The sequence below is a fragment of the Triticum dicoccoides genome, chromosome 3B, assembly GCF_002162155.2.
Source record: "Triticum dicoccoides isolate Atlit2015 ecotype Zavitan chromosome 3B, WEW_v2.0, whole genome shotgun sequence".
In the NCBI taxonomy this organism is placed as follows: domain Eukaryota; kingdom Viridiplantae; phylum Streptophyta; class Magnoliopsida; order Poales; family Poaceae; genus Triticum; species Triticum dicoccoides.
The window spans coordinates 841,294,958-841,309,936 of NC_041385.1; positions in this window are offsets into that span (position 1 = coordinate 841,294,958).

Consider the following 14,979-nt stretch of genomic DNA (forward strand, 5'->3'; position numbering starts at 1 on the left):
CCAACGGTGACCGTTCAAAAAAAAACTCTCACAAGATTTATACTAAAAATATATCAACAATTACAAAACTAAAGTTATATAATAGGAAAGTTAATTCCATGATGCATTTAACAATATTAATTTGGTATTGTGAATACTGATTTAAAAAATTAAAATTATATAATAGGAAAATTAATTCCATGATGACGCATTTAGCTAATGATATTAACTTGGTATTGCAAAAGTTGATAACTTTTTCCTGTGAACATGGCCAAACTTTATGAAGTCTCACTTCAGACAAATCGTGTGAAATTTGAAATTTGACTTCAGACAAATCTTATATAAATGTGCCGAGACGCCCTCTCCTAAACTTGAGAACCAGGACGCAAATCCGTACGCACGATTATTAGAAAAGCACGGGGCCAATTCTACGCAGCCATTGGTTCTCCGTGGACCGAACCTACGGTCCGGACCCATGGTCGAAGTTCTTCAATCTCAGCCCAGTCTCTCGAAAATGCTCAAAGGGGCATGTTGCGTGTGCGTGCGTTTTTTTTTTTTGAAATGGAACACAGCGATTCCATACTTCACACCGGCTCAGCCAACACGCTGGCCAAACGTACAGCTGCATCATCAGGGAGATCCTCAGACCAGGTCTCTCCACTTGCCTCATGGCCAGCACCATAGGCAGCTAAAGCATGAGCTAGCTTATTACATGCCCTCGGGGCAAAAGAGAAGGAAACATTGCCAAAATTTAGTCTAGCGAAATGACGAATTTCCCTGAACAACAGGCCTTCAGGAGCTAGGTCCGCCTCCGTTCCCTTCAGCGCCTTGACAAGAACCTGGCAGTCCATTTCGACCTGAATGTTTGTCATGCCCCAATTCGATGCCGCTGCTACGGCTGCCGCACAGGCTTCCGTTTCTGCCTGGATCGCCGATGCAACATAGCGCAACCGTCCAGCTCCAGAACCGCGGATATCACCCTGGTGTTCCGTACCACAAAGCCCCATCCACCCGTCATATGTTCTGCTGAGAAGGCTCCATCACAATTAATCTTCAGGCAGTCCTCCGCAGGTTTGTTCCAAACCTGAGTTTGTCGTGGCTGCTTGTCAAGACACGGTGGTTTGCACATCGCAAGAGAGTCCGTGGCCCAGTGATTGATCTCCGCCGGCAGCCGATGCCGATCCCGCCTTCTCTCCCGCATTCAGTTTGTTTCGCCAGGTCCACCACCGCCAGAGAAGACATGTAATCAGAACTTTCTTGGGCTCCGGTAGTCGCAGTATTTGATGCATAAGTTCAGAAGCATTTCTGCTCGTGCACATTCGCAGCCGCTCTGGTTCTAGCTGCAGCGCTCTCCATACTTTCCTGACCTGCTTGCACTGCAAGAATAGGTGCGCCCCATCTTCATCTCGTCGTGTCACAATCTATTCCTCTCCGCTTCATATTCTGCTTCAGTGGTAGGCTGTTATGCGCAAGACGCCACATGAACTGTTGAATCTTTGGTTGGCAAGGTAAGGACCATATCTCCTTCCACTCCCAATTTGCTACCGGGGGGTTTGATGCTTGTGGCAAACCTGAATCCCGTATACTGATGTGCAGCTTATAGGCTGATTTAACTGAAAATTGGCCCTTGTTGTCATAATACCAGGCATAGGACTCTTCAAACTCCTCACGGACGGGTGTGGTAAGAATGATTCGAGCTTCTTCCTCTCTGAAGATTGCGCGCACGAGCTGCTCATCCCACTGTTGGGTTTCAGGGTCGACCAGTTCACAAACTCGGGTCAATAAGCATCGTCCCCTTGGCGTCGAAACAGTTCTCACATGCTCTCTGTTCAGCCACGGGTCGTCCCAAATTCGCACTGAAGTGCCATCTCCCACTCTGAATATAAGGCCTTCTTTCAGAAGTGACGCTCCTTTCAGAATGCTTCGCCAGGTATAGGAAATGCCAGGGTGCGGTTCAGCTTCAAGAATCGACGAGCATGGAAAGTATCTTGCTTTGAGAACCTTTGCACAAAGGGACTCGGGGTTGGATAACATACGCCAAGCCTGCCATGCTAACATCACTAGGTTGAAGCCATATATGTCTCTGAAACCCATCCCCCCTCCACTTTTTTGGCCTTGTCAGAAGCTCCCAACTCAGCCAGTGCATTGTGTTATTCTTTTCTTGCTCTGCCCACCAAAATCTACATATCATCATGCCAATCTCATCACACAGAGTTTTTGTTATATCAAAGCAAGACATAGCAAAGGTTGGTATTGCCTGAGCACAAGCTTTGATAAGCACGTCCTTGCCCATTTTTGAAAGAAGTCTCTCCTGCCATCCCTGAATTTTCTGCCAAATCCTCTCCTTCAGATATGCAAAGACTTGCTTCTTTGCTTGACCAACATAGACTGGGAGCCCCAAATATCTTTCCGACCTCGCTTCAGCTCCGATATGTAGCGCATCCAGTACCTCCTTCTTCTGTGCCTCCTTTGTATTCTTGCTAAACATGACAGAGGACTTATCAAAATTGATAACTTGCCCCGAGCACACCTCATATAGCTGTAGCATATTCTGCAGTGACACAGCGCTCTCCCGTGAAGCTTTAATGAGCACTAGTGAGTCATCCGCAAACAGTAGGTGGTTGAAACTAGGGGCTGCACTGCAGATTCGGATACCACTTAAGGATCCCGTTGCCTCAGCCTTATTCAGCAAAGAAGAGAAACCTTCCGCACAGATAAGGAACAGATATGGAGAGAGGGGGTCGCCCTGTCGGAGCCCTCTTTGTGGCACAATGACATCAGTGAGTTCTCCATTGACCCCGACTTTGTAGGATACCGAAGTTACGCACATCATGATACGCTCGATCCATTGCTGCTGGAAACCAAGCTTTGCCATCATCTTCTCCAGAAAGTGCCACTCGACTCTATCATATATGCCTTACTCATATCAAGTTCCACTGCCGCATACCCTTCCTTCCCCTTCCTCTTATTCTGCATATAATGTGTGCACTCGTATGTGAGGAGGATGTTGTCCGTGATCAACCGGCCAGGCACGAATGCACTTTGGTTAGGAGAAATAATATCCGGGAGAATTTGCTTCAACCTATTTGCAAGTACCTTGGATATTAGCTTGTATACAATGTTGCATAAGCTGATCGGTCGGAGGTTGTCGGTGTCAAAACCGGCGGATCTCGGGTAGGGGGTCCCGAACTGTGCGTCTAGGCGGATGGTAACAGGAGACAAGGGACACGATGTTTTTACCCAGGTTCGGGCCCTCTCGGTGGAGGTAAAACCCTACTCCTGCTTGATTAATATTGATGGTATGGGTATTACAAGAGTTGATCTACCACGAGATCAGAGAGGCTAAAGCCTAGAAGCTAGCCTATGGTATTATTGTTGTTCGTCCTACGGACTAAAACTCTCCGGTTTATATAGACACCGGAGAGGGGTAGGGTTACACAGAGTCGGTTACAATGGGAGGAGATCTTCATATCGTATCGCCAAGCTTGCCTTCCACGCCAAGGAAAGTCCCTATCCGGACACGGGACGAAGTCTTCAATCTTGTATCTTCATAGTCCGGAGTCCGGCCAAAGGTCATAGTCCGGCCATCCGGACACCCCCTAATCCAGGACTCCCTCAGTAGCCCCTGAACCAGGCTTCAATGACGACGAGTCCGACGCGCAAATTGTCTTCAGCATTGCAAGGCGGGTTCCTCCTCCGAATACTTCATAGAAGATGTTTGAACACAAGAATAGTGTCCGGCTCTGCAAAAATAAGTTCCACATGCCACCGTAGAGAGAATAATATTTACACAAATCTAATCTGCTGACGTATTCCGCGGCGTGACATCATGCCACGGCCTAGCCTTTATTCATTTTACCGTTCCACCTCAGCGCGTTTAGCGAGGCGGTTTCCTTGGCATGTCTTGTCGAAGCAGAGATCGTGTCCCCTTATTCCGGGATTCTCATCAATACGGGCGTGGGTAACCCAATCGCGCCTTTTGGTATGACTCTCTAATTGAAAGCGAGTCCCAAACGGTTACTGGGAGGGCTCTTGGTATTCAACTCCTTTATAAAGAGACCAAGGCTCGATTCCCTCTTCTTTCAATCCAATCGAATCCGCCCCTCGCCTCGAGTTCCAACACTCAAGGTTTCTAGTTTTAGGCGCTTCGGACCTCCGACGATGTCCGGCTCCAACCTTCAAGGCCGGTGGGTGCCTTCCTCCGTTACGAAAGAAGACGTGCAAAAGCTGAGAGATGCCAGGAATCTAACCGGCAAAATCTCGCATAGGCTGCCTGCTCAAGGGCAAGCCATTCCTTCTCCTCAGCCCGGTGAGAGCGTGGTGTTCACATCTCACTTCCTTCGGGGGTTAGGTTTCCCGATTGATCCCTTTGTGAGAGGGCTGATGTTCTATTACGGGCTGGAATTTCACGACCTAGCTCCGGAGTCCATCCTCCAAATTTCATCGTTTATCGTAGTGTGCGAAGCCTTCCTCCATGTCACCCCTCACTTCAGATTGTGGCTTAAAACCTTCAAAGTAGAGCCGAAGATGATCGAGGGGCAGCACGCCGAGTGCGGAGGAGCTATCATAAGCAAGATAGCCGGCGCTCCATGGCCCGAGGGCACTTTCCAAGAAGAGTTCAGCTTATGGCAACGGGACTGGTTTTATATCACAGCCCCCAGGGGCACCACATGGGTGGCGCCTCCTGCTTTTCGCTCGGGTCCCCCGCCACGGCGAGCGTCATGGGTCAATGAAGGGCTTATCTGGGGTCCGTCCAAAGACGTGCCCCTACTACAGGACCGCATTCGAGATCTCCTAGAAAGAGATATTAACCTGACCGTAGTGGCGCAAGTTATGCTGATTCGCCGCACGCTGCCCTGCAAACGTCGCCCTCTCCGCCTGTGGGAATTTAATCCGGAGGGACCGCGAGTCCTCCAACATTTTATGGGCGCAACGCCCATGGAGATGTACAAATTGTTCTTCGGACCACAAGCAAGGTGTCCGGACTTATCCGAGGACGCAGGTCTGAGCTGCAATCGCCAAGATGTTAAGGTAAGCAGCCCCATATTTGGACACACCATCCGTATTTTCATCATAAAGCGGCCCTTTAACAGAGCTATCCTTTGAACAGGAGTGGATAGCGAAGGCAAAGCTTATCAGGTGTCCAGCCCCCCTGCCCGAGACCGCGCCAGACCCCGTGTTAACCAGGATGCTGCAGATTATGCTTTCAGCAGAGGGCGAAGAGGGGAACCAAGGAGCTACCGCCTCCATGAAGGAGACTGTCAAGAAGGGAGGAATCGAGAATTCCCCCAACCTGGGAAAGAAAAGGAGTGCCTCTGAAGACCCGGAGGAGATGACCTCGAAACGGGGGAAGAAATCTTTGTCAGAGGATCCGGTGCCGGAGACTGCCCCGGCCGCATTGCGCCCTCAAAGGGATTAGCTTTCCTCCGAGCCATAAGTAAAGAGAGGGGCTCAAAAATTAGAGGCATCCCTATTTTATTTCTGAGGAAGATAACCGAAATATTACCTTGCAGTTCGGATCTTAACCCTTATCAGCAGAGCTCGTCTTCAGGGGATCTCCGTCCGGAGATGATAGAGAGCGAAATGCCTCCCCTAGCTGCACCGACTTATGAGGCAGGCAACCCCGAGGTGTCGTCCCGGCGGGTTTCTCCAAGTCTGGATCCTGAAAAAGCTCGCCGGGCTCGTCTGGTGCCCTCTGGTGCGCGGTCGGAGAGGCTGAGGGATCTGCTCGGGCGTGCATCCGTCTCAGAAGAACACCGTATGTTGATGAACATGGTGATAGGAAGGGTTGCATCCGCGTAAAACGGGTTGTACGAGGCCGCCAGGAGTTTACTGACAGGCTTTGAGGTACGTGAAAAGGTGTACCTATTGGTAGAGCCGCATAGAATGTGCCCTGTATAAATAGTAGCCCTTGAGACTCTGTGTGTCGTCAAGAGTGATGGCGCACAGAGGATCAAAACCCCAGGTATAAAATGTTACCTTTTTATGAAGGTGGCGAGGCGTTCGGTGGCTAGCCGGACTGATGAATCTGTCGAGTTAAAGCGGCAACTGGACGTGGCAGATGCCGACATCGCGCTTGTAAATAAGCGGCTAGACGAGGCACAAGGTATACTCCACAGATATCTGATAAGAGGAGTTCGATGCTCGTTTCTTACAATATATATATGCTTATTGTAGATAGTGTTGCTTCCGTGGAGAACCTTCGAGCGGAACTTGCCCGAGCCAAGGAGCAACCAAGAAAAAGTGATGCGGCGGCCGTTAAGGCGGCTGAAGAGCTGAAAGCCGAACAGGCTGCTCACTGCCAGAGTAAGAAGGCAATAGCCGAGATGGCTGTAAAATTGAAGGATGCTGCCGACCGCTGTAAATTTCTCGAACAAGAAGAAAGGGCGGCTCAGAAGGACCTTGAGAAGATCACTACCGAGGCCAAGGATGCTCGCTCTGCGATGAGAGCTATGAAGGAGGAGATGCGTCAGGCCGGGGATATCATGGCTGGAAAGCCCTATATGCTGCGGATGAAGTTCGGGGATCCTAGGTATGCTCCGTTAGACCGGCAGTGGAGTGCGGAAAACACTTATCTGGATGTGGCAGTGAGTGCGGCGGACGCAACTGAACACTTCCGAGGACGAGGCGACCATAATTTGGAAGAACTGTTTTGGTCCCAGTTCCACAAGCCAGAGCGCCCACTTTCGGTACCCGACCGTTTGGCCGCCTTTGCGGAGCTGAACAGGTTATCCGGACTCACCATGAAGTATGTCGCGAGTCGTTTGTGGCCGGGGGAGCCAGAGCCGAAAAGTTATTTTTGATTGGTGCAGCAGTTCCTTGGTTCTGTGCCGCATGTCGATGTAATGAAGAGGTCAGCGTGTATAGAGGGTGCACAAATGGCTCTTGCCCGTGTCAAGACATACTGGGCGGATATGCAGGCCAGTGTTGTCACATCCCAGGATTCGGACGAAGGCCGGGTATCTGCCAAGCACTACCTTGAGGAAGTTCTTCTGGGCGCTCGTTTAATAGAAGCGCAGTGCTCAAAGGATGTTTTGTTCGAATAGCAGGTGCTATTGTAAAATAAATATTTTGATAGAATATAAAATCTTTTTATACTTGTGCTTGTAAGAATTATAATGCCTCATGTGCGGCCGTTAATGTATATGTGTATATAACCTGAAAGATGGCAGTCGTTGGCTTCAGCCCCCACGCATATAATGCGGGGGTGTTCGCAAAAAATGCGCCTTTTCACACTTAATCCAACGTCTTGGTTCTACAAAGGAGGTGATGGCACGGCGAACGAGGCAACCGGACTATAATGCTTTATCACTTTCACTTAGCCATAGGAGTTTGACATTGGGGCTACTCAATAGCCCCTGGAGGCACCGCGCTCTCCCGAATCCGGGGCGCGTGTGTGCCTGACCGGGAAGCGGTCCTTCGTTAATGCGGAGGAATCCTAGATATTCTGAGAGTCATCGAGTGGTTGACCAGCCTCTCGCTATATCATGACAGTCAGTTTTCGGCTTTCTCTACTGAGGTGCTCGCCTGGCTGAACCGGGGCACGATCGCAGTAGTTCTCCTGGTGCCGCATTAGCCGATATAACACAGGAGCCGGGCAAACCCAACATTTGACCAAAGACATGATTCGAAGCTGATGCATATAGGGCCTAACTCGCGACGCCGAACACTCTCTAAGGTATTCGGTCTTTATGAAGACAGGCCGAAACAGAGCCCTTGGTAAAAAAGCCCCTGGTGTCCAGGTACACGCAAAATTCTGGCGTGGCCACATGCCAAAACGCCAGCCTCCTCCTCGGTTATGACGAAAACCGGGGGATGTTTTCAACAAGAGACAGTAAAAAAGGTTTACGTAGGGTCTTAATCTGAAAAGAATCCTTAGAACGGGTCCCTACTGCACGTCTGCGCCTATGTCTCCGTTGTGCCGTATCCTGGACGGGCGTAGCACGGTGTTCGTCTGCGAAAAAGAGGAACTTTAGTAAATAGGCATGCGAGAAATCTATATTAGAATAAACAAGATATAGTTGGAGCAAGAAGGGAGCCGCATTGTCTCCTGGCGTAAACACGCGGAGCCCCTTGTACAGGGTTGTGCGGCTATTAAGTCCATGTGTGTTGACGCCGGACTCGTCTAGCCGTGTCCGGGCTAGATTAGTGTGCGGCTGTCCAGGCGGCCGCACCCTTACCCGTATTTTGGGGGTCAATTGTCATTCCCCTGTGATGAGATGATGCCTCGTGGGCCGGGCATTTTAAGTGTAAGGGGTGCATAATGTGGTATTGCGTTAAAGCGGGCGAAAGCTTCACGTCCCAGTAGCGCTTGATAGCGACTTACGAATGGGGCGATGTGGAAGGTTAGCTTTTCACTTCGGAAGTTGTCGGGTGAGCCGAACTTGACTTCTAACGAAAGGGAACCCATAGTCTGGGTATCTGGACCCGGCGTGGCTCCTCGAAAGGAAGTTTTGCCACGGCGTATTAGCGCTGGGTTTACCCCTAGTTTGTGGATTGTGTCCTGATATAACAGGTTTAAGTCACTGCCGCCGTCCATAAGGACTCGTGTAAATTGTAGTCCATCAATAACCGGACTCAAGACCAAGGCAGTCCAGGCTGGCGGTGCTCCTCTGGGGCTGGTTGTATGGCGCGTGTCTTCATAAGCGCCGTTCTGTTTTGCCCTTTTGTCATATGAAGTGAATTTACTATTTTGACTTCTTGTGGGAACTTCTTTTGTTCTCCGGTGTTCTGCTTGTGGGGCGCGTCGTCATCCTCGCTTGGTGTGTCGAGCCCCTTGTGTTCGGCATTGAGTTTGTCGGACTGCTTGAAAACCCAACAATCTCTGTGGGTGTGGTTTGCAGGCCTCCCGGGGGTGCTGTGCATTTGACATTTTTTATCCAGGATTTTGTTGAGGTTAGACAGCTCGTCCCTGTCATCTTTGGGCGGCGGCTTTTTCTGATTTTGTCGAGAGCTTTTGAATCCGGCGTTGACTGTCGTGCTCGTTGGGCTGTTGTCCTTGATTCGGCGATGTTCTGTGTTACGATGCGGTTTCCCGTTTCCATCTCTAGGTTCGGATGTACTTGGGTCGCTGGTGCTGCTTCTTGCCAACCAGCTATCCTCTCCTGCGTAAAAGCGGGTCATGAGGCTTGTTAATGCGGCCATCGTTCTTGGATTTTCTTGGCCGAGGTGTCTGGTGAGCCATTCTTCTCGGACGCTATGTTTGAAAGCTGCTAGGGCCTCAGCGTCCGGACAGTCGACTATCTGATTCTTTTTAGTAAGGAATTTGTTCCAGAGTTTCCGGGCTGACTCTCCGGGTTGCTGAGTTATATGACTCAGATCATCTACATCCGGAGGTCGGACATAGGTCCCTTGAAAATTTGCCCGGAAAGCCTCCTCGAGCGCTTCCCAACTTCTAGTGGTGTTTTCGGGAAGGCTTTTAAGCCAATGCCGGGCTGGCCCTTTGAGCTTAAGGGGTAAGTATTTGATGGCATGAAGGTCATCTCCTCTGGCCATGTGTATGTGGAGGATATAATCCTCTATCCAGACTCCGGGGTCTGTTGTTCCGTCGTATGCTTCTATGTTCACGGGCTTGAATCCCGCTGGAAATTCGTGATCCAGCACCTCATCGGTAAAACATAAGGGATGTGCGGCGCTCCTGTATGCAGGTGTGCCGTGATGTTCGGATATTTTTTGCATTGTATTGCTCGCTGGAGCTTGCTTTCTTGGGCCATAGATGGATCTGGTTGGGCCGGTTGTTTGATGCGAATCCTTAGGCGGATCGCTCGCCGTATTGAGTGCGGCGCCCTCTGTTGCTTTAGATCGATCGTTGGGTCGTCTATCCGACCTGGTGGCTTCCTTGTTTTTCGACTGTGGGGGCTTTATGGCCTCTTCATCAAATTCCGGTAGTAGTTTCCGCTTCGGATAGCTCTTTGTGTGACGACTGTTGCCGTACTTGTGTGCAGTATTGAGTACTTTGTTCCATCTGATCCTGAGTGCATCTTCTGCTGTTTTGAGCCTCCGCTTCTGCTTTTTCAGGCTACGTGTAGTGGCGACGAGCCTTTGGTGGAGGTTCTGATGTTCCAGCAATTTGTCCGGCGTGAGGTCGTCCGGACTATTATCTTTTTTGGGGATTGGTTGTTTGGACGGTTGCTCAATGGAATGTTCGTCTTCCGTTGATTCGCCCTGCTCTATGGCTGGGTCTTTGTTGAGGTGGGGCTTTGCGTGGCGCTTACGTCGCCGCTTTGATTGTTTTTCGAGGGAACGATCCCTGTTTGCGCCCTTTCGATCCTCGTTGTTATCCCTTTTGGGTGTGTCCACCATGTATACATCGTATGATGAGGTGGCTTTCCAGTTCCCTATAGGTGCTGGTTCTTGGTCGTCTCCTTCATCGGCGTCCATACCGTCGATGTCTTCGGAGTCAAAGTCGAGCATGTTGGTTGAATCGTCGACAGTGGCTACAAAGTGGGTGGTGGGTGGGTTTCGAATTTCTTCGTCGTCCGTATCCCAACCCTGCTGACCATAGTCCGGCCAGGGCTCTCCTGACAAAGAGAGAGATTTTAGGGAGTTCAGGATATCGCCAAAGGGCGAGTGCTGCAAGACGTCCGCGGCGGTGAACTCCATGATCGGAGCCCTATCGGGTTCGATCGGAAGGGGTGCGGAAGATTCGGAGTCCGGAACGGAGTCTGGCACCTTGGAGTCACGGGCCTTGCAAAGGACTAGGCTGGTATTCGACTCTATTGCCGTAGAGATTGCGGCTCCTGGGGCGGCGTCCAACCATCCGTCCCTGGTTAGCGCAGTCGGCTCCGAGCTAATGGTCGGAGCGGACTCCTGAGCGGCACTCTGGGCGCTGTCCGGCGGCAGAGCTAGATCATGCCCATCGAGACAGTGTGGCGCGCTCGGCCGTGGCTCGAATCCGTCGAAGATCAGGTCCCCACGAATGTCGGCTGTGTAGTTTAAGCTTCCAAACCTGACCTGATGGCCGGGGGCGTAGCTTTCGATCTGCTCCAGATGGCCAAACGAGTTGGCTCGCAGTGCAAAGCCGCCGAATACGAAGATCTGTCCAGGGAGATAAGTCTCGCCCTGGATCGCGTCGTGGTTGATGATCGAAGAAGCCATCGGGCCTAAAGGCGACGACACAGAGGAACTCTCAATGAAAGCACCAATGTCGGTGTCAAAACCGGCGGATCTCGGGTAGGGGGTCCCGAACTGTGCGTCTAGGCGGATGGTAACAGGAGACAAGGGACACGATGTTTTTACCCAGGTTCGGGCCCTCTCGGTGGAGGTAAAACCCTACTCCTGCTTGATTAATATTGATGGTATGGGTATTACAAGAGTTGATCTACCACGAGATCAGAGAGGCTAAACCCTAGAAGCTAGCCTATGGTATGATTGTTGTTCGTCCTACGGACTAAAACTCTCCGGTTTATATAGACACCGGAGAGGGCTAGGGTTACACAGAGTCGGTTACAATGGGAGGAGATCTTCATATCGTATCGCCAAGCTTGCCTTCCACGCCAAGGAAAGTCCCTATCCGGACACGGGACAAAGTCTTCAATCTTGTATCTTCATAGTCCCGGAGTCCGGCCAAAGGTCATAGTCCGGCCATCCGGACACCCCCTAATCCAGGACTCCCTCAGAGGTCCTTCATACTTTCAGGATTTCTAGTTTTGGGGATCAGAACAACACATGTCTCATTCCATCCTTCCGGCATCCGACCCCCATTGAGAAACTGAAGCACTTCAGCTACAACACTGTCCCCCATCGTGTCCCAACATTTCTTGTAGAAGACCGAGGGCATACCGTCCGAGCCAGGGGCTTTGAGATCCCCAATGCTTTGTAGTGCTTCAAAAATTTCCTCCCGTGTGTACTCTTTCTGCAACCTCTCATTCATGCTGGGGGTCACGCGTGTGTCCACACACGCTAGCAACTCCTCTTGGCGGGCTCCTGCACGGGACGTAAACAGATTTAAAAAGTAGTTAGTTACAACCTCCTTCATCTCCTCCACCTTCTCCACAACACCACCATCGTCCTTCCTCAGCCTCTTAATTTTATTTCTCCGCCTTCTCTCCGATGCTGCCGCATGGAAGAATTTTGTGTTGCGATCTCATCCTTTCATACAATTAACATGAGACCGCTGCTTCCAATATGTTTCAAGTTGCTCCTCCAGTCGACTTAGTTTAAAGCGGAGGATCTGTTCTCGTCTGACTTGCTCCTCACTAGTACTCTTCCTTCTCTCCGCTTCCAACTCCTTCTCCACACGATGTATTCTCTTCTCAAGATCCCCCGGGATATTTCTACTCCAGTCCACTAGTTCTTTCATCACTCCCTTCACTGCCCCAGCCACATCTTCTCCCTTCATACGTGTCTCCTTCTCCCATGCATTCTTCACTATTTCCCGACTTCCCTCCTCGTCCAGCCAACCCGCTTCAAACCGTGTCATGGTCGCATGAGTAGAAGCTCGCCTGGTTGCTGCCTGCCCAACAGTGTCGATGATGACCGGTCTGTGGTCGGAGTGACGAGGATCTCCATTTGTGACACGGTATGCAGTGAACCTATCACGCCATGCTTGTGTCGCCACAGCTCTGTCCAACCTCTCCTTAACATACTTCGCTGCTATGTGGTTGTTGTTCCTCCATGTGAATGTGTCCCCCACATAACCAAGATCTCCCAATTCACACTCTTCGAAAGCGGTGCGGAATCTGTCCATATAGGCTTGGCTCCTCGGAGGGCCCCCTTCCTTTTCCCAAGAGTGTAGAACCTCGTTGAAGTCTCTAGCATAAAGCCAAGGCTTGCTGCTTTGGTGCTTAAGATTCCTTAGGAGCCTCCACGTCTTGTCCTTCTCATCCATCTTCGGTTCCCCATAGAGTCCGGTAAACCTCCACGTAAACCCATCCTCCTCCGTGATTTCTGCATTGATATGATATTTTGAGATGAAACCAACAATCCTCAAGTTTACCTCCTTCTTCCAAAACAACGCTAGCCCTCCACCTTGCCCTTCACAATTCTTAACCATCATGCATGTCATGTTCATCTTCCACCGTAGCCACTCCAACCTATGCTGCTCCATCTTTGTCTCCGACAAAAATAGAACGTCAGGGTCCTCCTTCTTCTAGAGCTCCAGAAGACTACGAATTGCCGGGCCGTTCCCTAACCCCCGGCAATTCCAAGTTATTAGTCTCATTGGATCTCGTGGAGCTGTTCCGACAGCCCCGCGTTCATGTTTACATTACTGCTCTCTGTCTGTGTCATTCCTTCCGTCAATTTGCTCTTCTTCTGTGAATTCTCCTCCTCCTTTTCCATGTCCTCCAGCCCTCTTTTCTTCTCCAAGCCCCTTCCCCCACTGCCTTCTGTCAACCTTCCCTCCCTGTGGACCCTTTTGAATTTTCCCCCTCTTCCCTTCGGCTGCTCCTCCCGTGCTGCTCCCTTCTTTGGCCCCTCACCAATCACCCCCCTCTCTGTCACCCCCCCTGTCCACCCTTTTCGTTTGAAGCTTCTACCCCCTTCTGTTGTTCTGCACTTGACTTCTCCAGTTCTTTTACCACTACCACCTCCCGTTCACTCCCAGCATGCTTATCATTTCCCCGTGGTTTGTTTGGTGTGTTACCCCCTTCTCCCCGCCTTTCGATTGCTCCAGGAACAAGTTCTTCCTATTACCAGAGTCCTCCTTGCTCCTCTGGGTCTCGTCGTCCTTTGCTTTTAGCTTTAGTGGGCTTGTGACCTCACCCTCCTTCCCTTTCTTCCTAGCCGCAGCTCCTCCTGAGGATGTATCAGACTTTCTCCAACTAGGCCCATCACTGGCCGACCTATTCTCGCTGCCCTCCCACCCATAACGCCTTCTACCATATGCACTGCCATGCTCCGCAACCCCCTCCTCCTATCATCAACACCCGCGCTAGCTTCAGGTACATAACGGAGCCATCTCCCGTATTCAGCTTCCTCCCCCCTTTTCAACTTTTTCTTGCACTCTCTGTCTATATGTCCCATCAGTCCACAAATGTAGCAAAAATCAGGCAGGAATTCGTACTTGAAATAGCACCCGTTTTTCTCCTCCTCCTCCCTCCTCTTCCTCAAATCTTTCACTACAGTATCCCCATCCTCATCCTCCTCGTCCTCTAGAAATAAACCCCTCATGAGAGGTTCTGCCACTTTGATTTTCACCTTGACCCGGAGGCACTGGCCCACTGCTGTACCATCTTCTCCGGTATCCACCTCCACCAGGTCACCGATCTGTTCCCCTATGTCCTCAGCCAGATCCTTGCACATCATCCCCAGCGGCACATTGTATATGCGAACCCAAATTGGGACCTTCTCAAAAGTGTATTCGTCTATGGTTTTGGCCGGATCAAAATCCTCTACTACAAGCAGTTCCTTATTGAAGGTCCAGAGACCATTCTCCACTGCCTTCCTCCTTCCCATCTCCTCCTGGAACACAAACAGAAACCTATTCTCCCCCATGTTCTTCACTTCTAGTCTCTTCATTGGGCACCAAGCTTTCCCCAGCGCCACTTCCACCCCCCCGTGTATCTAGGCCTGTCTGACATCAGTTTCCCCACCGCCTTCAGTTTAGCATCCTCCTTCTGCTTCTGCATAGATCTTCTCCACCCCACCTTCATTCCCTTCTTCTCCGCTTCCGACAGGTTCATCTTCCGCAGCATCCCTTCCACCTTCTCCATCGCTCCACCCTAGGGATCAAGGACCGATCCAATTCACTCTAGGTTTGGTGGTTTACGACCAGGTGCCCTAGAAACACCCGGGAGGCTGATCTGCGTGTGCGTGCGTTTATAGAGTGAGTTTGTGTGCGTATATTTGAGCGCCTGCATCTCTAATGAGTTTGAAAAAAAAAAACTCAAATCGGCACGCACGCACAGGTGCCGAGAAAAGGAGTACAGGACCAAGTCTACGCAACCGTTGGCTCTCCGTGGACCTGGCCTACGGTCCGGACCCACGATCGAGCGCCCCACCACACCCGGTGGGCCAGCAGCAGTCCACGCGACCAACCGCCGAACCGGAGGAGCGAGC